General features: G+C 42.3%; 1 non-coding gene and 2 pseudogenes across 1 annotated transcript; 2 read left to right on the top strand and 1 right to left on the bottom strand.

The window, feature by feature from the left end:
* Positions 1 to 498: 498 nt before the first annotated feature.
* Positions 499 to 605, bottom strand: LOC112424359 (U6 spliceosomal RNA). Its single transcript, XR_003015106.1, has one exon. It is a non-coding gene; the product is annotated as a U6 spliceosomal RNA (small nuclear RNA).
* Positions 606 to 8,534: 7,929 nt separating this feature from the next.
* On the top strand, positions 8,535 to 9,371 carry LOC105468055 (nucleophosmin-like; annotated as a pseudogene).
* Positions 9,372 to 12,441: 3,070 nt separating this feature from the next.
* Positions 12,442 to 21,525, top strand: LOC105468056 (keratin, type I cytoskeletal 18 pseudogene; annotated as a pseudogene).
* The last annotated feature ends 2,561 nt before the right edge of the window (positions 21,526 to 24,086 follow it).

Genomic DNA, 24,086 nt, shown 5'->3' with positions numbered 1-24,086 from the left:
TATGAATTTCTGAAGCAACATAGCGTCTCCATGGCTACCTGACAAAATCACTAAGGCTGCCAGCGCCTGCTTCTATGCGTGTGAACTAAACAAATTACTACAGCCAACAGAAGAAGACGATTTGCATCTCCAACTCCTATAGGGGGAGATGTTGAGCATCCAACTGAAGCCCAGCAATATTCCTGGCAGTGGCTGTATCAAGATTTGCTTTGATGGTAGCCAAACCCTCATGCATAGGACGTAGCCCCATGAGTCATTTTCACCCCCAAACCTCCTACTGTTTATTAATCACTTATGGTAACCACACACTCATGGCAAAGTTTTAGTTGGAACAGCAATGAATTTTGCTTAACTTTGCTTCCCTGTGTGAGTCCTGTGCTTCCCTCAGCACCCAACACCAAAGCACTAGTTACTTAACAGAGCCTTTCAAGGTCCCCAGAAGTTTCTTTTTAAATTATTTTATTTATTTCATTTTTATTTTTACAAAATTCAGGGGGTAAAAATATGGAACACTTCAGGAATTTGCATGTCATCCTTGCATAGGGACCATGCTAATCTTCTCTGTGTCATTCCAATGTTAATGTATGTGCTGCTGAAGTGAGCACCCAGAAGTTTCTTTATACATACCTATCATGAGACAGCTTCCATTTCAGTCCAACTCAAACACAATGAAGAAACCCTCTTTGAAATATCCCTGCTGAACTGTTATTATCCACACCACCTAATCACAAAATTCCTTAAGAGCAGTATAGCCTAGGGTTTAAGTGCACACACTTTGGGTTCAAAAAGACCAGGATTCAAATCCTGGTCCTGCCTCTTACTATATGTGTGTCATTGGGCAAGTTACACAATCTCTCTAAGACCAGTTTCTTCATCTTCAAAGTATGGATATTAGTAGTAGTATTTCAAGAGTAGTTATTACAACTAAATGATTTAAGATTTTAGCACATAGTAAGCACTTAATAAAACAGTGTTTATTAGTACTCAGAGCAATCTGCTCTGAGATGAACAGCTCTATTGATAGCAAGTTCTTTCTTATACTAAACAGATAAAAATTTGTCCCATTTGTCTAACTCTTTCTTCCTACTTCTGCCTTCAGAAGCTATCCAGAGTAAGTATATTCCTTCTTCCACACAACAGCACTTTAAATATTTGAGGGAGCTATTGTGTGCCTCCTTTCATATATTTGAGAACAGGTATCATTTTTTTCCAGTTTGACTTTATCTAGTTCCTTCAACTGTGTCCCACATGACTGGATCTGTCATCATCTGTGGCAGAGCTAGCTAGATGCTCCCCAATCCCATTTCCTCTTCTTGGGCATACAAGAATACCATAGCCATTAGGTTGGGGCATGTGACTGGGTTTTGGCCAATAAAACAAGGTTGAACATATGTGTGCTACTTCTATGCTAGGCCATGTGTTTTATGAGATCTTCCTTGATCTCTTTCACTCATTGGCTTGCTTAGTGCAGAGGATCCAGTGGAAAATTCTCAGGACACATAAGAGGCATGGAATCTGTGAGATGGAAGAAGCCTGAATCCCTGCGTCAGCACATAGAAGGCTACCTCTCATGCACCTGTCAGACTGTGGCATGAGTGTTGTATTAAACCATTAAGACTTGAGGGTTGGGCCAGGTGCAGTGGCCCACACCTGTAATCCCAGCACTTTGAGAGGCTAAGGTGGGGGGACTGCTTGAGTCCAGGCGTTTGAGACCAGCCTGGGCAACATAGCAAGACCCCCATCTCTACAGAAAATTTAAAAATTAGTTGGGCGTGGTGGCTCTCTTGTAGTCCCAGTTACTTGGGAGACTGAGGTGGGAGGATAGGTTGAGCCCAGGAGGTCGAGGCTGCAGTGAGCCATGATCACACCACTGCACTCCAGCCTGGGTGAAAGAGCAAGACCTTGTCTCAAAAACAACGGCAACAACAACAACAACAAAAAGGCTTGAGGGTTTATTTATCACTGCAATATATCCTAGCCTGCCATGGCTAATATATCTTTGTAGTTACCATTCTCTGGACATGCACTAGCCTGTCAATGTCACTTTTAAAAGATGATATCCAGAAACGAACACAATTTTTCAAATGTGACCTAACCCTGATGGAATAAAACTGGAAAACTACTTCCTTCTTTTGTTGTTGTTGTTTTTTTTCCTGAGCACCATATTTATTTTTTTTCAGTGCTTTCCAAAGTTGCCTTATGCTTAGCAACCACATTACACATACACAGGTGGCACAAGCTACATTTGTAGTTAACTAAAAACACTGCAGTATTTTTCAAGCCAACTGCCATCAAGCTAAGTGTGGCACAGTCAGTGTTCACCAAATATCCCATTTGCTTTCCTGCACTTCCCAGCCTCCTCACAGTTTGGTAGGGGCCATGTTTATAGTTTCAGGAGGAGAAATACCATGTCACTCCTGGGCCAAGGCAGTTAAAAGTCATTATGTCTCTTCCATTCCTCTCTTCCCCTGCTGCAGAGACCTTGGAGGACACATTCCACATGAAGGTAGGCTTCCCATCAGACTTTGCATCAACGAGAAAGAAATGTTTGCTCTTTAAAATACTGAAATTTCAGAGTCTGTTCGTTGTCGCATCTAACATTAGTTAACCTGACTCCTCAGTGAGAGGTGAAGCCAGCTGGACTTCCTGGGTCGAGTGGGGACTTGGAGAACTTTTCTTACAAAAGGTTTGTAAAATGCACCAATGAGTGCTCTGTAAAATGAACCAATCAGCACTCTGTAAAATGGACCAATCAGCACTCTGTAAAATGGACCATTCAGGAGGACATGGGTGGGGACAAATAAGGCAATAAAAGCTGGCCGCTTCAGCCACAGCGGCAACCCACTCAGGTCCCCTTCCACGCTGTGGATCCTTCATTTTTCGCTTTTCACAATAAATCTTGCTGCTGTGCACTCTTTGTGTCCCTGCCACCTTTAAGAGCTATAACACTCACTGCGAAGGTCCGGGCTTCATTCTTCATTCTTGGTGTCTTCATTCGCAAGACCACGAACCCACCAGAAGGAACCAACTCCAGACACACCAGGCTGCTGCTTGTGAACTTTAATTTTTGCACTTTTGCACTTCAATTCAAAACTTTGTATTTATTTTTGTTAACTTTTAAATTTTTTACTCATGAATTACATACCTACAGAAAAGTGCCATAAGTGAATTAATTCAATAAATTTTCACACACCCACTGAATGCACATGTGTAACTAACAAAAAAAAATACCAACACCTCAGAAGCCCCTTCACGCCTTCTGGCATCTACTGTCTGCCCAGCAGTAACCACTCCCCTGCCTTCTAGCAGCACAGATTAATTTTCGTGTTTTTGTGTTTTATATACATGGAATCATACTGTGTGTACTCTCTTGCCCAGTATTACATTTGTAAGTTTCATCCACAATGTCTTATATGACTATTGCTGGTTCATTTTTGTTGTTAGAAAATGCTCCATTATGTAATTATACTGCCTCTTCATTCTCTTAATGGTATATTTGATAAAACAAAATTTCCTAATTTTAATATAGCCTAATTAACCAATTTTTTTCTTTATAATTAGCACATTTTATGTCCTGTTTAAGCTATCCTTGCCTACTCCAGAATCATGGAATCCTTCTACTACATTTCCTTTTAAAAACTGTATTGTTTTACTTTTAAAATTTAGATTGACAACTCATCTGGAATAAAATTTGGGGGCATGGTATGAGGCAGAAATCAAAATACACTTTTTTCGTTTGGATATCCAGCTGACCCAACACCTTTTATCGACAAGACCATCCTTTCTGTTAAAGGATCCATTGAAGGACTTTTTAAAAATCATGAGTCAGGCAACATGCATATGTGGATTCTGTTTCTAGACTTTCTATTCTGTTTCTTTTGGTCATTTTGCCTCTCCTTTGCCAATACTACATGTTTTAATCAGCCTTGATAATCTGATGACATATATCCTTTAATTTTGTTCTGCTTCTAAAATGCTTTTACCATTCTAGGGTCTTTGTATTTCCACACGTATTTTTGAACTATCTGGACAATCTCTGCAAAATAATCTGTGGTATTTTGACTAGAATTCTGTTGAATCTATACATTTATTTCCGTAGAACTCACTTCTTCCCACCCCCCCGCCCCCCGAGACTGAGTCTTGCTGTGTCGCCCAGGCTGGAGTGCAGTGGCATGATCTCAGCTTGCTGCAACTTCCACCTCCTGGGTTCAAGCAATTCTCCCTGCCTCAGCCTCCCGAGTAGCTGGGATTACAGGCACCTGCCATCACGCCTGGCTGATTTGTGTATTTTTTAGTAGAGATGGGGTTTCGCCATGTTGGCTAGGCTGGTCTTGAACTCCTGACCTCAGGTGATCCACCCACCTCGGCCTCCCAAAGTGCTGGGATTATAGGCTTGAACCACCGCACCTGGCCAGAACTCACTTTTTTATAATACTGAGTCTTCCAACCCATTAGTCCGGTCTCTTCCTCTGCTTGTTTAGACATTCTTTAATTTCTCCCAATGTTTTGTAATGTTTAGGGTAAGAGTCTTGCATGTGTCTTTTGTTACATATATATCTAGATAGTTAATAGTTTTTGTGTGGCTGGGCACAGTGGCTCACGCCTGTAATCCCAGCACTTTGGGAGGCTGAGGCGGGCAGATCACAAGGTCAGGAGGTCGAGACCATCCTGGCTAACACAGTGAAACACCATCTCCACTGAAAATACAAAAAATTAGCCAGGCATGGTGGCGGGCGCCCGTAGTTCCAGCTAGCTACTCGGGAGGCTGAGGCAGGAGAATGGCGTAAGCCCGGAAGGCGGAGCTAGCAGTGAGCCAAGATCAGCCACTGCACTCCAGGCTGGGTGACAGAAAGAGACTCCGACTCTACAAAAAAAGAAAAAAAATACATAGTTTTTGTGCTGTTGCAAATGACATTTTATTTTCTATTTGTTTGTTGCTGGTATATAAAAATATAATGATTTTTGTATGTATGTCTTGTATCCAGAGACCTTGCCAAATTCATACATCAATATAATTTGTCTGTAGATTCTTTTAGACTTTCTACATATGCAATCATGTTACCTGTGAATGATGACACTTTGTTTCCTCCCTTCCAATCCTTACGCCTCTCTCTAGTGCATTTTATCTTTCATTTTACGTCTAAAATTCCAACTGGTTGAGGTAATTTCAAATCATGATTTTACAACCCAGAATATTGTCTGCTTCCCCACAATTTGTCAAATTTGTGGGTAACAAAGGTGCATGCTGTGTGCTCATTCAAATCAGTGTCCAGTAAAAATGTTTAAATAAGGCTGAAAACAAAGCCATGGAGAAGACCCCAGGAGATTTATTTCCAGGTTGAAACTAATCAGTTAGTTCTCTTTGGATGCAAGTATTCAAACTATCACTTGATCCATCTAAATGTGTCTCAGTCAGTATCCATTTCTTCTCTAAAATATCATGAGGTATTTCATCACATTTTACTTGAAATCAATGTATATTATGGACTGACAATTCTCTATCTCTTTAGACTGAAGATCTTATGAAAGATGTAAAATGTTTATTTACTCCTCTCTTAATAACTATGCTTGGTGACGACTACTTCTTTTTCTAAGTAACCATAAAATATCTGCTTGAGAATTTGTTCTGGCATTTTACTAGGAACCTATGTTTTCATGGATATGAATTTGCTGGAAGCCACTTTTCTCTCCTTTGGAGGGACTTCATGTACCACAGCTGCTTATCTCTAGTTTCCTATCATGTTTCCTAGCCTCCACAGCTTTTAAGAAATTATTAATAATGATTTGAGAGTGCTAATAATGCAAGTGACTTCAGTTCTATGAGTTATAATCTGTCTGTGGTTGAGAATGTAAATTCCCTTAATGCAGCAAGTAAATGTCTAATCATGTCCTCATTTAATGTATTGGTCACGGTCCGGGTAGGACATAGAATCCCCTCCTCACCCCAGAGGGATAACATGAAGAGACTTTAATAGAAGGACAACTTACAGGGATGAGGGCAGAGTTAAGGAAATAGACAGGGATAGTGCAGCAACCAGAGATAATGGAAAGCTGGTTAAGACTCTGAATGAGTCAGGGTGGCAGAAAGAACTAGATGACCCACTTAAACTAGGTAATTGAGGGAAGGGAACACTTACAAAGCAGTGGGCAGTGTTTACGATATACAAGAAGTGATGGTTCAATATCTTGGGGGCTAGTAAGGACAGGGGAAGTGCATATCCCTGGGTCTGAATGAATAAGTGGAAGAAACTATTGTTAGACTCCACAGAGATTGTAGTATAGGACAGCTCTGACAGCAGCGCTGTGTGGCCTTTGGTAGAGGCCCACAGCCCACAGCCAACCCAGCACTGTTGGGGAGGGGTATGGGAGGTATATGAAGACAGGGGAATGAATGCCCCAATCTCACCCTCCTCATTCTGAAATCCTGCTGATGCCTCTTATTGGCCGAGCCCACTTGGATGCCAGAGGAAAGGGAAGTTTTTAGTGAAGTCTATACAGGGGAGCCACCTGAGCACAGAGCAAGGTGGAGGATCGGGGTGAGTGGATTCAGAAGAGCAAAGAATAGCCAGCACAGCCCCTTAAGCCCAAAGGGTAAGAGAAGGAAGTGTAGTTGCTAGAACTGTCTGCAAACTGAAACTGGAACAGGAGGAGGGTCCATTGGTGTGAAGGAATGAGACACCAAAGTCAGGGAGGGTGCTGGGAAGAAACACCTCAGCCTCTCTCTCACCCAGCTCTGGACTGCCCACCAGTACTCCCCACTGGCCAAACCCAACAAGAAGCCAACTAGCAACAGAGCACATGTGGCACAGAGAAGGGTAGAGATGAAGATGAACCAGCACCCTTAGCCTGAGGAATCCCCTTAGCCATTTTTACTTCACATGCCTCAGTTGAGAGGTTAGTTTATTTCACATGCCCCAGTTCTAAAAAAACAAGGAAATAAAATCAGAATTGAGTGACTTTCTCTTTTTAGTGTCATCTGATATACCAACCTGGCCAAATAGTAGGCTCTCCTTCCTTTTTCTCCTATTAGGAAGCTCTTCAAAAGTTCTTTGTGTTATCCTTAGAATTCCTCACGAGTCACTGCATTCAAAGTTTCAGATGCTCACACATTTAAAAAATATTTATAAGCTTTTGCCAAGTAGTAAACTCTGCGCTAGAAAATCACGGGATATGGTTTTGAACAAGCATAGCCAGAGTTCAGTGCACAGGTGACCTCGACTCAAGGGCCCTACAGACCACTCTTCCTCCGACCGTCCTATGGACAATCTCTTTCTAACCTGGGAAAGTCCCGTGCTGCCTAGACACTCTGCCCCTATCCAAGAAAGCTGTCTTCCTTTTTGTTTAAGGACTCCTAAAGGCTCAAATTCTTGGAAACAAAAGCTAGAAAGTCTTGGATATTTTACCACACTACAAATCTCTTCTGAGACAAGGAAGCTTAGGGTCGCTTTCTTTCTCAAACAGAGATAGTGGAAAAAGAGAAAACACCATGAGAAAAAATGTAAGAACTGATGACTCAGTGACATTTGGCCGCTTTCTCATCTTCCATTGCTCAGATGTGTCCTTTTAAACTCTGAGTTCGCCAGTAAGCTCCTCGACCACTTCGCTGTCTCTGTTAGTTGTTTCCACTTCTTCCTCACTGTAATCATTTTCAACACATTCTCAAGATTTCATTTTAAGAAATGCCCATCCACTTTGTATCATCTATCCTTTTGGAGTCTCCGGCCATGAGAAAACCCCAAAAAGCATTTTGAAATCAGTTTTCATATGTAGGACAAACCCAATGTTGGCCTCAGTGACTATTCTATGGCCTGTAAAATGGGTATAATCACTTTTTCCCCCAATGTTGGCTTAACTTTCACAGCAACTATATATTCATTACTGATCAATTGTTTCAGAGACATGGTTCTTCTCTTTCTATCCTCGGTATCCTGGAGGATTGGATCATCAATAAATCTGTTTTTTAAAAGAGAAAACACATATAAATTATTTATTTTAGGAGATTGAGACTTCCAACAAAAGTCCAGTGGTACTATTCGGTGCATAAGAACAAACAACTATATACCTGACAATAAATAATAGCACATTAAACATGCCAATGTGGCGTTCACAAGCCAAAGTTGCCCACGAGGGACTCCTGTGTCTTGTGGAAATAGTCCTGCATTAGTACTTTCACCCTGGTTAGCCAATGGCTGGGAGCAGCCCACAGGAAGTTTGGCTTCGGTGTGAACAAAGTGCTTTCCAGTAGGGTAGCAGCTGGGGTCATCAGGCAATTGTGTTCCCTGCATCAGGATGTCTGATTAAAGTGTTTGCATGGCCATCACAACCATGTTAATAGATCAAAATTAGAAAAGCCGTAAGATTAGCTTTTAAAATGAAAAGATGAAAAAATACTTGTTTTAGCTCAGTGTTCATTTGTTATTTTTAAAAACTACTTAGCAAACTGATGTGATTCCGTCCTGAGCGGCTCTTCTCTTGAGTAGTGGTCGTTTGTCTCCGTCTGCCTTTTCTCCCACCTAAGTGCATGCTGCCACCTGATGGAAGATTCAATGGACATGGACATGAGCCTCCTGAAGCCCTGGAACTATCTTTTCAGTTGTGAACTAAAGACCAACAAAGATGATCACTTTAAGGTGGATAATGATGAAAATGAGCACCAGTTATCTTTAGGGGCTGGTGCAAAGGATGAATTGCACATTGTTGAAGCAGAGGCAATGAATTACGGAAGGCAGTCTAATTAAAGTAACACTAGCAGCTTTGAAAATGTCTGTACAGCCAGCGGTTTCCCTTGGGGGCTTTGAAATCCCACCACCAGTGGTCTTAAGGTTGAAGTGTGGTTCAGGGCCAGTGCATATTAGTGGACAGCACTTAGTAGCTGTGGAGGAAGATGCAGAGTCAGAAGACGAAGAGGAGGAGGATGTGAAACTCTTAAGTATATCAGGAAAGTGGTCTGCCCCTGGAGGTGGTAGCAAGGTTCCACAGAAAAAAGTAAAACTTGCTGCTGATGAAGATGATGATGATGAAGATGATGATTTTTAAGAGGAAGCTGAAGAAAAGAACCAGTAAAGAAATCTATTTGAGATACTCCAGCCAAAGATGGACAAAAGTCAAATCGGAATGGAATAGACTCAAAACCATCATCAACACCAAGATCAAAAGGACAAGAATCCTTCAAAAAACAGGAAAAAAATCCTAAAACACTGAAAGGACCTAGTTCTGTAGAAGACATTAAAGCAAAAATGCAAGCAAGTATAGAAAAAGGTGGTTCTCTTCCCAGAGTGGAAGCCAAGTTCATCAATTATGTGAAGAACTGCTTCCGTACGACTGAGCAGGAGGCTATTCAAGATCTCTGGCAGTGGGGGAAATCTCTTTAAGAAAATAGTTTAAACAATTTGTTAAAATTTTCAGTCTTATTTCATTCCTGTAACAATGATATTTGGCTGTCCTTTTTATAATGCAGAGTAAGAACTTTCCCTACCGTGTTTGATGAATGCTGTCCAGGTTCCATTGCCAAGAATGTGTTGTCCAAAATGCCTATTTAGTTTTTAAAGATGGAACTCCACCCTTTGCTTGGTTTTAAGTATGTATGGAATGTTATGACAGGACATAGTAGCAGCAGTGGTCAGACATGGAAATGGTGGGGAGACAAAAATATACATGTGAAATAAAACTCAGTATTTAAAAAAAAATACTTAGCAAGTAGGACCCGAAGTGAACATACTTCAGTGGAAAAGCACATCTACCAAAAAAAAAAAAAAAAAAATCCAAAAGAGTATGCGGAAAAACTATCATAATTAAAAAGAGGGTTTGGCAAGAATGTTAGATATAAAATCAATACATAAAAGTCAATTGTGTTACTATACAACAGAAACAAAATATTAAGAAATGTATCTTCAGTAAAGTTTTTTAACTTTCTTCTTGAAGTTACTGCATATATTTTCCGAATTTACTTCTATATACCTTATTTTAATTCTTTTTAAAGTGGTATAGTTTTAGAACACTAAATATATGCAGAGGTATGCTATGTATTTAGATGTGAAAACTTAGCGTATAAATATATATAAGTATATAAATACTTTCTCCCCAAATTGACCTTTAAAGTTAATGAAATTCCAATCCTAATACCAACAAGATTTTTCATAGAACTTGGTAAGTTAACTCTAAAATTTACATAAAACAAATACCCAAGGTACTCCTAAAGAGGAGCATCAGAAAGCAAGATGTATTATAAAGCCATAGTTATTAGGGGAAGTCAATTTTAGGTCAACAAAATAGAATTAGCTGAAACAAAATAGAGAGTCCATAAATAGATCCACATCCATATGTGGGTGACATTACACATCGGTAAAATGGTGGAATGAAGATCACGGAAAAAATAAAAGTGTATCCCAACTTCATACTGTCTTCAAAATAATCAGTGTCAAATAGATTGTGGACTTACATGTGAAAGACAAACTTAAAAACCTTTAAAAGAAAACGTTTATGATCTCAGGTAAGAGATTTTTTAAATGGAACCCAAACACACAAACTTAAAAGGAAAAGACTTTGAGCAGAAATTATCAATTTTATCTCAGCCAAGAAGACATCATAAACGTCATGTAAAGATAAGTCACAAAATGGAAGTATGTGCTTGTAACACATAAATAACAAAGAACCAGAATTCAGAAAATATGAAGAACTCCTTAAAGTAAAAGAGAAATAGAGAGAAAAAAAAAACACAGAAAAAAATGGATAGAAGGCTTATACTGGAATTTACATAAGAGAAAACATATAAAGCCAAAAAACATAAAATGTACTTAAGTTCATTTGTAACCTGAAAAATAGGAAGTAAAAAACATCTTTTTTTTTTTTTTTTTTTGAGACAAGAGTCTTACTCTTGTGGCCCAGGCTGGAGTGCAGTGGCCCAGTCTTGGCTCACTGCAAACTTCGCCTCTCAGGTTCAAACAATTCTGCTTCAGCCTCCTGAGTAGCTGTGATTACAGGTGCCCACCACCACGCCCAGCTAATTTTTGCACTTTTAGTAGAGATGGGGTTTTGCCAGGTTGGCCAGTCTGGTCTCAAACTCCTGACCTCAGGTGATCTGCCTGCCTCGGCCTTCCAAAGCACTGGGAGAGATACTCTTTTATACCCATCAGACTAATAAAAATTAAATGAGTCCTGCTGGCAATGATGTGGGGAAATCTTTAACAACTATATTGTGGTATAATTGATATACAAAGAACTAGACACATTTAATGCAGGCAAGTTGATGAGCTTGAAATGCAAACACCTGTGATATCATCACAATTAAGATAATAGACACATCCAACACTGCCCAAAGTTTTCTTGTGTCCCTTTGTTTTGTTTTTATTGATTTTGTTTTGTTTTGGTTTTGGCAGAACAAACACACGAGATCTATCCGCTTAACCAATTTTTTTCTTTTTATTTTTGAGACGGAGTCTCTCTGTCGCCCAGGCTGGAGTGCAGTGGTGCAATCTTGGCTCACTGTGCAAGCTCTGCCTCCCAGGTTCACAGCATTCTCCTCCCTCAGCCTCCCAAGCAGCTGGTGTGTCTGAAATTGGTGGGTTTTTGTTCTCACTGACTTCAAGAATGAAGCCATGGACCCTTGCGGGGAGTGTTACAGTTCTTAAAGATGGTGTGTCCGCCATTTTTTCCTTCTGGTGGGTTCGCAGTCTCGCTGGCTCAGGAGTGAGGATGCAGACTTCGCAGTGAGTATTACAGCTCTTAAAGGCAGCGTTGACCCAAACAGTGAGGAGCAGTAAGATTTTTTGTAAAGAGCGAAGCAGCAAGATTTATTGTAAAGAGCGAAAAAATAAAGCTTCCACAGTGTGGAAGGGGACCCGAGCCAGTTGCCAGTGGTTGGCTCAGCAGCCTGCTTTTATTCCCCTATCTGATCCCACCCACATCCTGCTGATTCGTCCATTTTACAGAGAGCTGATTGGTGCGTTTACAATCCCTGAGTTAGACACAGAGTGCTGATTGGTGCGTTTACAATCCTTTAGCTAGACACAGACTGCTAGACAGAAAAGTTCTCCAAGTCCCCACTAGGTTAGCTAGATACAGTGTACCGATTGGTGTATTTACAAACCTTGAGTTAGACACAGAGTACTGATTGGTGTATTCACAAACCCTGAGCTAGACACACAGTGCTGATTGGTGCATTTACAAACCCTGAGCTAGATACAGAGTGTTCATTGGTGTATTTACAATCCCTTAGCTAGACATAAAGGTTCTCCAAGTCCCCACTAGACTCAGGAGCCCAGCTGGCTTCACCTAGTGGATCCTGCACCAGGGCTGCAGGCAGAGTTGCCCGCCAGTCCCGAGCCACGCCTGCACTCCTCAGCCCTTGGGTGGTTGATGGGACCAGGTGCCACGGAGCAGGGGGGTGGCACCCAGGGAGGCTGGGGCTGTGCAAGAACCCACCGCGGGGGTGGGGGCTCAGGCATGGCGGGCTGCAGGTCCCAAGCCCTGCCCCGTGGGGAGGCAGCTGAAGCCCGGCAAGAATTCGAGCCCAGCGCCGGAAGGCCGGCACTGCTGGGGGACCTGGCGCACCCACCACAGCTGCTGGCCTGGGTGCTAAGCCCCTCAATGCCCTGGGCCCGCGGTGCCGGCTGGCCACTCTGAGTGTGGGACCCGCCAAGCCCGCACCCGCCAGAACTCGCACTGGCCTGTGAGCGCTGCACGCAGCCCCGGTTCCTGCCAGCACCTCTCCCTCCACACCTCCCCAGAAGCAGAGGGAGGCGGCTCTGGCCTCGGCCAGGCCAGAGAGGGGCTGCCACAGTTGCCGTGGTAGGCTGAAGGGCTCCTCAAGCACCACCAGAGTGGACACCGAGGCCAAGGAGGCACCGAGAGTGAGGGCTGCTAGCACGTTGTCACCTCTCACTGGGACTACAGGAACCCGTCACCATGCCCAGCTAATTTTTGTATTTTTAGTAGAGATGGGGTTTCACTGTGTTAGCCAGGATGGTCTCCATCTCCTGACCTCATGATCTGCCCGCCTCAGCCTCCCAAAGTGCTGGGATTATAGGCGTGAGTCACCACACCTGGCCACTCTTAACCAATTTTTAAGTGCACAAGACTGTACTGTTTACTCACAATATTGTGCAGATCTCTAGATTTTACTTCTCTAGCATAACTAAAACTTTATACTCTTTGACAACACCTCCCCACTTCTCCCATGCCCTACTCCCTAAACCACTATTGTATTCTCTGCTTCTATGAGTTTGACTATTACAAATACCTTATACAGCTAGAATCATGCAGGATTTGTCCTTCTGTGACTGGTTTATTTCACTTAGCATACTGTCCTCCAGGTTCAACCATGTCACAAATGACAGGATTTCCTTCTTTTTTTAAGGCTGAATTGTATTCTATTGTATGTATACACCACATTTCCTTTATCCGTTCATCTGTTCATGGATATTTGTGTTGTTTCTGTATCTTGGTTATGGTGGAAAAAAAAAAAACTGCAATGAAAGTGGGAGTGCTATGATCACCTCAAGATCTTGATTTCAATTATTTTGGTTGTAAACCCAGAAGTAGGATTGCTGGATCATCTGGTTCTATTTTTAATGTTTGAAGTGTTCTCCATACTGTTTTCTATGGTGTCTGCACCATTTCATATTCCCATCAACACTTTTTAAAAATAATAACCATTCTTACAGGTGTGAAGTGATATCTCATTGTAATTTTGATTTGTATTTCCCTCATAATTAATGATGTTGAGCATCTTTTCATATACTTGTTGGCAATTTGCATGTCTTCTTTAAAGAAATGTCTGCTCAAATCTTTTGCCTTTTTGTTGTTATTGAATTGTAAGAGTTTCTGGCTGGGTGTGGTGGCTCACGCCTGTAATCCCAGCACTTTGGGAGGCTGAGGCAGGTGGTCACGAGGTCAGGAGATGGAGACCATCCTGGCTAACATGTCAAAACCCTGTCTCTACTAAAAATACAAAAAATTAGCTGGGTGCGGTGGCGGGCGCCTGTAGTCCCAGCTACTAGGGAGGCTGAGGCAGGAGAATGGCATGAACCCAGGAGGTGGAGGTTGCAGTGAGCCGAGATCACGCCACTGCACTCCAGCCGGGGCAAAAGAGCGACACTCTGTCTCAAAAAAAAAAAAAAAAAAAAAAAAAAAGAGTTTCATATATATCTTGGAAATTAACTTCTTGGCAGATATATATGGTTTAAAAATATTTTCTCTCATTCTTTTTGTTACCTTTTCATTCTGTTGTTTCCTTTGCTGTGAAGATTTGTAACTTGATGTGGTCCCACTTGTCTATTTTTTGCATTTGTTGCCTATGCTTTTGCAGTCATATCCAAGAAATCAAAACCAAGACCAATGTCAACAAGCTGTTTTTTTATGTGTTCTTCTAGGAGTTTTACAGTTTCAGGTAATCCTAAACATTGCTAATGGTAAAGAGGATTGACACAATAACTGGAAAACAATTTGCCATTATCTAGAAAAGTTGAAATTTAACACAACCTAAAATACAGCAATTCCACTCCTAGATATATATTTTTTAAAGAAAATATTCCACTCATTCACAAGGAGACATGTAATAGCCTGATTCCTTAAAATAGAAAGAAAAGAAAATAACTAAAATTGGAGACCGGAAGGATATATTGAAACAATGGAAAAACTGTAACAATGGAAATGAATAGCATCAGTATAGATAACTATCTCAAATCTAATATTGAGCAAAAAAGCAAGTTGCAGAAGAAAACATAGAATATGATTCTACATAAAGGTCAAAATATGCAAAACTGAAAAACATACTTCTTAAAAATGCATACATATATGTTAAAATTAAAGAAAAGAAAATGATAAAAACACAAATCAATGTTTATCTCTGATAAGGAGAAAGGAAGATAGAATAGAGAAGGGATGCAAGGAACTTCCCATGTAGACAATCTTCCATGCAATAGAAAATAGTTATTTTCTATTTCTTATTCTAGGACAGGCATATACAGGTTTTCATTATATTATCATACATTGAACCACATATATACGTGTGCACACATATTATACATTTATTATTTGAACTCTTTTTATGTGGATGGTGTATTTTGCCAAAACATAATAACACTTTTGAGAAGAAAACAAGACAAGCTCATGAAGGCTTTTGACCCTTTACGTTTCTTCCCGAATGATACATAGATATGATTCCTGAAATGAAGCAGATACCTTGCAAGTTTGAGGACAATAGCCAAATCCTAAAATAGTGGCATCCGAAGACAGAAAAAGCCTGGGCGTTGATCATGTGATTCAGCTCCTGTACCAGCCATGGACAACCTACCAAACTTCTTGTGATGCTGTTACCAAAACCCCAAGGATATGGTTTATGTCCTGCTTGCTGCACAGAAAGCCACTTGCTGAGATGCCAATTACTGCTGGGGAAGAAGGCTTTAATCAGGTGCTGCAGCTGAGAAGGTGGAAGAGCAGTCTCAAATCCATTTCCTTGACCAACTGAAATTAGGGGTTTACATAGCAGGGAAGAAATGTAACTTTGTGTGGGAAAACAGGAACTACTGAGAGGTAAGGGAGCAATTATGACAAGTGAGGGGCCTGGCTTCTCATTGTCTGGATGGATGATCTGGTGAGTTTCAGTGATTTGATACTTTTTGGGAGGCCTGAGGGTTGTTTTCTAAGTTAGGAACTCACATAAAACAAACGTAAGTTTCAAGCTTTAAGACCAGAAGGGTTAATTGCTATGTTTACCAAAAAAAAAAAAACAAAAAAAAAAAACCTGTCTATGGGACTATTTGGTCAATCTCTATGTGAGCAATTTGTTACTAAAGTAGAGCTGTACTTTATACTCATCTGAATGAAATCGTTAAGAACAAAGTATTAATGAAATTCTTAGGATTCTAGTCCCAACTATAGTTTTCTCTCATGATCTTCTGATGACATTCTCGTCAATGACACGTTTTTGTTTCTTGGGGTGTTTTTTGTTTGTTTGTTTTGTTTTTGAGACAGAGTCTCACACTGTTGCCCAGGCTAGAGTGCAAGGGTGCAATCTCAGCTCACTAGCTCACTCCAATCTCCACCTCCCGGGCTCAGATGATACTCCTGCCTCAGCCTCCCAAGTAGCTGGAACTACAGGCATGCACCACACAATTTTTGTATTTTTTGTGGAGACAGGGTTTCACCATGTTGCCCATGCTAATCTCAAACTCCTGGACTCAAGGGATCCACCAGCCTTGGCCTCCCAAAGTGCTGGGATTACAGCCTCGAGTCACCACACCTGGTGATATGTTGATTCTTGAATCAGGCCTAACAGCAACAGACCAACAACAAAGCATTCACATTTCTCTGGTGCTAGTAGTTCCATTTTAAATTACACTTTCTATTTCAACCACATGCTTCATTAACTGTATACATCTATTGGTGTAGCTCATTGTGCTGCTAAATCATTACTACATAGATCCATGCAAATTCTGAAATATCAGGAAATGCAAAGCACCTACGGAGAAATATGTTCTGGAACATTATCTGCAAATGTCTCCTATAAAAGACCATTACAATAAATGTTTTGTGGCTGGGCACAGTGGCTCGCACCTGTAATCCCAGCACTTAGGGAGAGCGAGGCAGGTGGATCACAGGAGGCCAGAAGTTTAACACCAGCCTGGCAAACATGGTGAAATCCTGTCTTCACTAAAAATACAAAAATTAGCTGGGCATGATGGTGCATGCCTGTGATCCCAGCTACTGGAGAGGCTGAGGCACAACAATTGCTTGAACCTGGGAGGTGGAGGTTGCAGTGAGTCGGGATTGTGCCACTGCACTCCAGCCTGGGCAACAGAGAGAGACTCTGTCTCAAAAGAAAGAAAAAAAAGGAAAGAAAGAAATGTTTTCTGTATCTATGAAGAATATATGTTTAGAGAGCTCCTTACTTGAGGTAGAAAAAAAGTATAGCTTCTGGGCATAGTGTGACCTGAATTTCTCGTCTTCATTATTCATAAGCTTTTTCCTTTTTATGATTGTTTTTCTTTAAGACTCACACTATGAAAATATCTGCTTGAATTCAATAGCTTGACCAAATAATTACGTTTCTTGACTCATCAAAGTCTTGTAGTCTAACGATATCATGCTTCATGTGGCTATACAAACACACAACACACACACACACACACGAGATTAAACCTTTTGTTCTTGAGAACATTATTGTGGAATTTTTAATTTCACATGCCAGAACCTTTAAGAATTCTTGTTTAAAACTTTTCCCTATGACTATTTAGAAATCCTTCTGGGATTTAACAAACTGTATTGCCCTTGTTTTGTCTATGGTTTTATCTTGTTTTATCTATAGAGAGATAAGATACTTCACATGTCAGTAGTTGAGCTTTTTGTGTTCTTTCTTCCCAATGATTAAAGTATTATTTCTGACTGGGCGCGGTGGCTTATGCCTGTAATCCCAACATTTTGGGAGGCCGCGGCAACCAGATCACCTGAGGTCAAGAGTTCGAGACTAGCCTGGCCAACATGGTGAAACCTCGTCTCTACTAAAAAATACAAAAATTAGCCGAGCATGGTAGTAGGCACCTGTAATCCCAGCTACTTGGGAGGCTGAGGCAAGAGAATTGCCTGAACCCGGGAGGCGGAGGTTGCAGTGAGCCAAGATCGTGCCATTGCACTCCAGCCTGGACAACTCCATCTTAAATAAATAAATAGTATTTCTACTTAAAAAAAAAAAAAAAAAACTTTAACTGAATAATTTAAATGATCATAAACATAGAGTCATTATGAAATCCAATAAACTTTTTCTCCAATTTCCATTGGCGATATAGAAGATGATTAGGTTCTGTAACCTGCAGTCTGATCATCACATCGCAATATCTGTCTCTCTCTCAGTCTCTCTCCCTCTCTCTTCCCCCTCCCAGCCAGTTATATACATTTCATTAAGTACATACATTTACATAAAAACACTTTCAACAGCATAATAAATATAAGCCTGCCATTTAAATGCAGAAGACTAAGGTTCAACTCCCTTCTCTTCTCTACATGTTGCCATAACAACCACTTAAACGCTCTGTGTCTCAGTTCCCTTATCTGTGAAATGAGAACAATATTGTCTACCTCAGACTGCTGTCATAAAGACCAACAGAGAAAGTAGATGTGATAGCATTTCATTAACTGAACAGTGCTATACAATTAAGGTATTTTTATTATTATTTTAATTATCAGCTTCAAACTGGATGAAGACAAGTACCTTCATTAGAGGACAAGGGTTGAACCAATATGAGTTCTGGACCAACTTCCCAAAATGTGGTACAGAACAATAGTTCCATAAATTATTAATACATATTATGCAAAAAATTAAAATGTTTAAAAAGTAAGATGATCAAAATGAGTTGGAAAACATTTGTTTATCCAAGTTACATCAGCTTTTTTATTATGGGACTTTTCAGAACCTTTAACATGTTAATGTACACAGTGACAACTGAGGACAACATCATCTATAGTGTTTCTCCAAATTTTTGACCCCCTCCATTCTCTTTCCTTTTGCAAAATACTGTTTCTAGCAAATAAAACTTTATATTTTGCCCCTTCCTCTTTTGTTTCTGCATTCCTACTTCCTGTTACCTAATTCTCAGAATATCTTCTCTAATTTTTGTTATGTTGGAGTTCTGTTCCCAGGTAAGGAATAACAAATGTCCCAAAACAATGTTTTATTAAGCAAAAACTACACAACTATTCCCATCCTATATAATATGATATAGTATATAGGAACTCAAGGAAACAAAACATTAACATAAACCCAAAGCAACAAAAAGATGGTTTGTACTGAAGCAACACTTCCCCCTTCTCAGTCTATAGAGCAGATTTTCTTAAAGGTAATTAATCACAATTTGTTTATGATGTAATACTATAATATGAAGTCTTAATCACAAGTGTCTTTTCTATATGTTTTTAAATCCTAATGTCTCAGTTACATATTTTCAGATTACATATAGTTTTTGGTGCCTGTAGTCTATATGACTATAGTCATTGGTTTATGTGCTAATTAAAAACAGAGCAGGCCGGGAGCAGTGGCTCATGCCTGTAATCCCAGCACTTTCGGAGGCCAAGGCAGGTGAATCACCAGAGGTCGGGAGTTCGAGACCAGCCTGACCAACATGGAGAAACCCAGTCTCTAATAAAAATACAAAATTAGCCAGGCGTGGTGGCACATGCCTGTAGTCCCAGCCACTTGGGAGGCTAAGGCAAGAGAATCGCTTGAACCAGGGAGGCACAGGTTGCAGTGAACCGAGATTGCGCCATTGCACTCCAGCCTGGGTGACAAGAGCGAAACTCCATCTCAACAACAACAACAACAACAAAGCCTTCAGCCAAGCCTGATCTGTCCTCTCACTCTACCCCCGGCCCGGACAGTATGAACCTCACCACTTGCTTCCCCACCAACTACGGGTCCCTTGGTTCTGTCCAGGCGCCTAGCTACCACACCCACCAGTCAGAAGTGCAGCCAGCGTCTATGCAGGCACTGGAGGCTCTGGTTCCCGGATCTCTATGTCCCACTCCACCAGCTTCCGGGGTGGCTTGGGGTCCAGGTGGGAAGTGACAACATGCTAGCAGCCCTCGCTCTTGGCGCCTCCTCTGCCTTGGCGTCCACTCTGGTGGTGCTTGAAGAGCCCTTAAGCCTGCCACGGCACTGTGGGAGCCCCTCTCTGGGCTGGCCGAGACTGGAGAGGGCCGAGGTTGGAGAGGCCGAGGCTGGCCCAGGCTCCCTTTGCTTGTGGGGAGGTGTGGAGGGAGAGGCGCAGGCGGGAACCAGGGCTGCGCCCAGTGCTCACAGGCCAACATGAGTTCCAGCAGGTGCGGGCATGGCTCCGTGGGCCCAGCACTCAGAGCAGACAGCCAGAACTGCTGATCCAGGGCAGTAAGGGGCTTAGCACCCAGGCCAGCAGCTGCAGTGGGTGCATCGGGTCCCCCAGGACAGCCCTGTGTTAGAGTTCTCGCCAGGCCTCAGCTGCCTCCCCACGGGGCAGGGCTCAGGGCCTGCAGCCTGCCATGCCTGAACCCCCCACCCCAAGGTAGGCTCTCCCACCACCCGAGCCTCCCTGATGAGCTCCGCCCCCTGCTCTGCCACGCTGGGTCCCATCAACCACCCAGGGGCTGAGGTGTATGGGTGCATGGTGCAAGACTGGCAGGCAGCTCCACCCACTGCCGGGTGCGCGATCCACTAGGTGAAGCCAGCTGGGCTCCTGAGTCTAGCGGGGACTTGGAGAACTTTTATGTCTAGCTAAGGGATTGTAAATACACCAATCAGCACTCTGTGTCTAGCTCAGGGTTTGCAAATACACCAATCAGCACTCTGTGTCTAGCTCAAGGTTTGTAAATACACCAATGAGTACTCTGTATCTAGCTAACCTAGTGGGGACTTGGAGAACTTTTATGTCTAGCTAGAGGATTGTAAATGCACCAATCAGCACTCTGTGTCTAGCTCAAAGTTTGTAAATACACCAATGAGTACTCTGTATCTAGCTAACCTAGTGGGGACTCGGAGAACTTTTATGTCTAGCTAGAGGATTGTAAATGCACCAATCAGCACTCTGTCAAAACAGACCAATCAGCTCACTGTAAAAATGGACCAATCAGCTCTCTATAAAATGGACCAATCAGTTCTCTATAAAATGGACCAATCAGCAGGATGTGGGTGGGGCCAGATAAGGGAATAAAAGCAGGCTGCCCTGACTAGCCAGTGGCAACCCTCTTGCATTCCTTTCCAAGCTGTGGAAGGTTTGTTCTTTCACTCTTTGCAATAAATGTTGTTGTTGCTCACTCTTTGGGTCCACCGTGCCTTTGTGAGCTGTAACACTTACTGTGAAGGTCTGCAACATCACCCGTCAGCGAGACCAAAAACCCACCAGAAGGAAGAAGTTCCAGACACCTCTGAAGGAACAAACTCCAGACATACCATCTTTAAGAACTGTAACACCACGAGGGTCTGTGGCTTCATTTTTGAAGTCAACGAGACCAAGAACCCACCAATTCCAGACACACAAGGATGTGGCTGCAGGGATGGTCGGGAGTCTGGCAGGAATGGGAGGCATCCAGAATGAAGAGACCATGCCAAGCTTAAATGACCACCTGGCGTTTCTCTATCTGGACAGAGTGAGGAACCTGGAGACAGAAAACTGGAAGCTGGAGAGCAAAATCTGGGAGCACCTGGAGGAGAAGCTACCGTAGGTCAGAGACTGGGACCACTACTTCAAGACCATCGAGGACCTGAGGACTCAGATCTTCACAAATACTGTTGACAATGCCCACATCATTCTGCAGATCGACAATGCGTGTCTTGCTGCTGACGTTAGAGTCAAGTATGAGACAGAGCTGGCCATGTGCCAGTCTGTGAAGAATGACATCCATGGGCTCCACAAGGTCATTGATCACATCAGTGTCACTCAGCTGCAGCTGGAGACAGAGATCAAGGCTCTCAAGGAGGAGCTGCTCTTCCTGAAGAACCATGAAGAGGAAGGAAAAGGCCTACAAGCCCAGATTGCCAGCTCTGTTGACTGTGACACTAGATAACCCCAAATCTCAGGCCCTCGCCAAGGTCATGGTGGACATCCGGGCCCAATACAATGAGGCGACTCAGATAACTCAGAGGAGCTAGACAAGTACTGGTCTCAGAAGATTGTGGAGAGCACCACAGTGGTCACCACGCAGTCCGCTGAGGTTGGAGCTGCTGCGATGATGCTCACGGAGCTGACACATACAGTCCAGTCCTTGGGTATCAACCTGGACTGGATGAAAAATCTGAAGGCCAGCTTGGAGAACAGCCTGAAGCAGGTGGAGGCCTGCTACACTCTGCAGATGGAACAGTTCAATGGGATCTTGCTGCACCTGGAGTCAGAGCTGGCACAGACCTGGGCAGAGGGACAGGGCCAGGCCCAGGAGTACCAGGCCATGCTGAACATCAAGGTCAAGCTGGAGGCTGAGATTGCCACCTACTGCTGCCTGCTGGAAGATGGCGAGGACTTCAATTTTGGTGATGCCCTGGACAGCAGCAGCTCCATGCAAACCATCCAAAAGACCCCCACTTGCCCGATAGTGGATGGCAAAGTGATGTCTGAGACCGATGAAATCGAAGTTCTGAGACACTAAGCCCCAGAAGCAGGGTGCCCTTTAGGGAACAGGAGGGCAATAAAAAGTTCAGAGGTCAAGAAAAAAAAAGCACATAGTCGGTGTTTGCACTTAGCACATTTTAGTCCTTAGAAGAGCCCAAGTAACACGTCGTTATTTAGGGCATGAAAATGTTCAAGTACACTCTTAAAGTGACAGATGTACTGTCCTACGTGCGTGCACTCATATCCTCCCAAAGCACACACCTTCCTCCCCTTCTCTCAAATGTTTTCAGGTGTCTATGAGTCAGATCATAAGCTTTTAGGCCAAACCCAACTCCGTTGCCCCTCTTTTTTCCTTTTGTATTATATTTAGTACTTATAATCCTTCCCAAACAGCCAGAGGCCACCCAGGTGTAAGACATCTCTGACTGTGGTAGTTGTCCTTGTAAACATCACCTATACCTCCCCCAGCATGACCCCCACACTCCCACAGACCTTCATGGCTCATTTTCTCCACTCCAGCCAGAACAGTCAAGCAGAAGCCTCACCTAATTTATAAATGACTACATTCTGCAAAAACCTGTCTGGAATCAGAAAACAACCTTGGGTGTGATTTGAGTGTGAAAACCACTATACTCACTTGTTTGTTAAAAAAGTTATGATGTGTCAATCTTTTCAATTTTAAAGGAAGGAAAACAGGTGGGAAGGAAACCTCATACAGTATTATATCATCTCCTTTTGCTACTGTGCTTTGATGCAGAAGTTAGTAGACTTGTAGAGTCTGAAATAGAAGAGATCTTAAGATCAAGTTGATTTAAGCCCCTAGCCCGTAATTAAAATGTCATCTGTACTTGCAAGAAGAGAATATGCTTGGAAGCAGGACAAACTGGGTTGGCCTTGTCATTTCCTGGTCACAGACCTTAAACAAGTTACTTAACCTCCCAGAGTCTCAATTCCCTCAGATAAAAAAATGAAGAAAGTAGTGTGAAGGGTTATTGTGAAGACTTGAGCTAGTATATTTAAGATATTTAACAATGTGCTTAGCACTAAATAAATGATAGCTATGATTTTTATTTACTTACTTAATTCCTACATAGTTCACAAATGATCACTCAGCTTCCTTAACACCTCTTCAGTGATGAGGAACTCCTTGCTTCCCTGGTTAGTCCATTCCATCTTTGGAAAATTCTCCAAGAGTTACAGAGTACATTCTTATTGCTGGGATTGCTAGCTGTCTAAGAAGAAAGAGGCTTGGGGTAGGCGATAGCAAGGGCTCTGTTGATAACTGACAGAGGAGGCTTTGGATTGAGATAGACCGGAAGATAAAATAAAATTTAGTCTCAAATCAGGTCAACATCTTCTCATTAGCCCTCCGATACATCCCCTGAAGCCCCCTAGGCTTGTTCAAAGAAGACCTAAAAAATGTGACTGTCTAATTGCTGGCAAAAGTGTGGGAGGTTGGGGTGGTGAACACTTTGGAGCCTCCAATATCTGAACAATGTATATAAACCTGTAATTAATGAAAATTAGAAGTAAACATAGAGTGTCTTAGCTTGGGTTCCTCAAAAAGCAAAGTGGGAAACAAAGATGTCTATATGAATACTTTACTGGGGAGTGAATCCAGGAGGCAGTAGTCATAGCAAGGTGACACAAAACCTGGGAGAATGGAAAGCCAAGTCAAGGGTAAATACCTGAAACTGGGTAATTTATAAAGAAAAGAGGTTTCATTGACTCATGATTCTGCAAGATATACAGGTAACATGGCTGGGGAGGCCTCAGGAACTTTCAATAACGGCAAAAGGTGAAGATGAAGCAGGTACATCTTAGATGGCCAGAGTAGAAGGAAGAGAATGAAGGGGAGGGGCTACACATTTTTACACAGGCAGAGCTTGTGAGAACTCACTATCACAAGAACAGCAAAGGGGAAATCGGCCCCACGATCCAATCACCTCCCACCAGGCCCCTCCTCCAACACTGGGGATTACAATTTGACATGAGATTTGGGCAGGGACACAGATCCAAACG

This window comes from Macaca nemestrina, chromosome 11 (genome assembly GCF_043159975.1).
Source record: "Macaca nemestrina isolate mMacNem1 chromosome 11, mMacNem.hap1, whole genome shotgun sequence".
In the NCBI taxonomy this organism is placed as follows: domain Eukaryota; kingdom Metazoa; phylum Chordata; class Mammalia; order Primates; family Cercopithecidae; genus Macaca; species Macaca nemestrina.
The sequence above is the reverse complement of the archived record's forward strand: the minus strand, read 5'-3'. Positions and strand labels throughout refer to the sequence as shown.